Genomic DNA, 2,016 nt, shown 5'->3' on the forward strand with positions numbered 1-2,016 from the left:
CAGCGCATGATTCAACAAACTGTAGCTCTAGCTAACGCCAAAAACTGCGGCGCCTATATTTTAAAAGATTAAAATGGTAATATTATTTCAGTCAGAAGCTTGCAACACAGTAAAGGAAACGTTTCCGACCACATAAAGGATACATATTCTAAATTCAGTTATAAAGCTATCGCGATTAAACTTTCCCAATAGTCTTATTTCTATTGCAGGTAGTATACAAGTCGGAACGAGCCGCATCGGACAACTATGTCCTATAGCTCGCTTAGTTATAATACAAAAAATAAATTTAAAAAATTAAAAAAATTAATTCTTTTAATATTTTAAAATTTTGTATAACATTTAAAAAAAATCATGTAGCTGCTTATTTGTAAGTTTTCTAAAAAGTGGAAAGCTCTGTATATTGGTATGTTACCTTCGGTTTGCCGAAGCCAGCTTCCTTTCTTGTTTTTTTAATTCTTAAAATCGGGCCACTAGTTAAATTACCCCTTCAGTTCTGCAGTAGGGACGCGGTGACATGGCTCAAGGCAAAAAGCTTTTTTTGTTTTTTTTTGTGCCTAAAACGCTGTGCCGCTGTTGACGTCAGCAGAGCAGTCGGCGCAGCGTAGAAGACTGCTCACGAAAACGATCGTGCAACAAAGAGAGGCAGATATTCGGATATTTCCCTCTCTTTCTTGTCTTATAATCTGCCTGCACTCCGCGCTCGCAGAGACAAATTTCGGCTGGTCCGTTATTTTTTTTTGCGTCTCTCCGTTATGTTCGGCTAGCGACTAATATTTCGGCGGAAAAATTTTCGTGGAGCAGCGACATGTGAATGCCCTAATATTTTAGGAGCATTATTGTGTATCGAAAAAAACAACTAATATTGTTTTATAAAAGTAAACTATTTGATTATAGTAAAATTTAGTATATTGAATTTACTTATAATGTTATATTTACTTATTATACATTTTTATTACAATATAATTTTTTACTTAAGTTATAGAAATTTAGTCCGTTAAAATTGATTTAAGTATTTAAAACATTTAAGTATTAACATTTAAAAAAAAAATCGTATTGTATTTTTTACTCAAGAAGTAAAAACTATATAGTCGGATATATAATTCACTTTAGAAAGGGTATAGGTGCAGTGGCACGCGCCAACAGCGAAGAGAAAACAAAAGAAATCTAGTAAAGGGGTGAGAAGACTTGGTGCATTCTGTTTGAGTGATTGAAAGGGAAGCATCCATTTTAATGGTGCGCAGCAGAGTTACTTTAATCGTTTAGTTAATATAATAAAGTCAGGTAAGTGCTACATTAAGTTTAAGATGTTGTGCATTGATCTTAGTTTAAAGTACGTAAATTTTGAAGGTATTCAATGGGCTCCGTTAGCCGAAAGTGGATGACGAAATGTTTTGTGCCAATAAAAATCCTGCAAAGGGTTAAACACAGCTATAAAAGGTAAATATACAATTAAACAAATAAAACGCATTTTTGGAACATGTTTTTTCAGGAGCGTTGGCCAAGGATTCAGAGGACCCGGACAAAGGTTTAAGAACGGCGATGACTAACGTTAAAAATAAGCTTACGAAGCATAAAAACAGAAACAATAATTGTACAATTTTTGAAAATCTAAATAATACCATATAATTAAAATGAATTAAAATGAAATTAAATATGTATGTATTTTAAATTTTATATTTTTATAATTGAAAATTCAAGGAAAAATTCTGATTTTCACAAGTGATTCACTTGGGACGTGTCCCTTGCAAGTGATTTCACAAGTGAAAACTCAAGGAAAAATTCTGATTTTCCCAAGTGATTCACTTGGGACGAGTCACCGGCACGTGACAGGCCATATGAAAAATGAGTATAAGGAACAAGTAAAATCCCGTAGGACTTCGAAAAATTTTCATTTGAATTTTCACTTGTGAAAATGCGGACATCCCATACAATTTTCTATATGGAGCGTCACTTGTTCTTCACTTGTGCACGAGGACATGTCCCAGGTGATTCCCAAGGTGATTCACAAGTGAAACT

At 33.8% G+C, this 2,016-nt stretch overlaps 1 long non-coding RNA gene across 3 annotated transcripts; it reads left to right on the forward strand.

Annotated features, from left to right (window-relative positions):
* The first annotated feature begins 498 nt into the window (after positions 1-498).
* LOC118879149 (uncharacterized) lies at positions 499-1,652 on the forward strand. Of its 3 annotated transcripts, none has more exons than XR_011604520.1 (3): positions 499-875; positions 1,111-1,437; positions 1,490-1,652. It is a non-coding gene; the product is annotated as an uncharacterized lncRNA (long non-coding RNA). The 3 variants fall into 3 exon arrangements; XR_005015645.3 differs by lacking the exon at positions 499-875 and having other exon boundaries at positions 892-1,281; positions 1,348-1,437; XR_011604519.1 differs by lacking the exon at positions 499-875 and having other exon boundaries at positions 887-1,437.
* The last annotated feature ends 364 nt before the right edge of the window (positions 1,653-2,016 follow it).

Source organism: Drosophila suzukii, chromosome 4 (assembly GCF_043229965.1).
Source record: "Drosophila suzukii chromosome 4, CBGP_Dsuzu_IsoJpt1.0, whole genome shotgun sequence".
Classification (NCBI taxonomy): domain Eukaryota; kingdom Metazoa; phylum Arthropoda; class Insecta; order Diptera; family Drosophilidae; genus Drosophila; species Drosophila suzukii.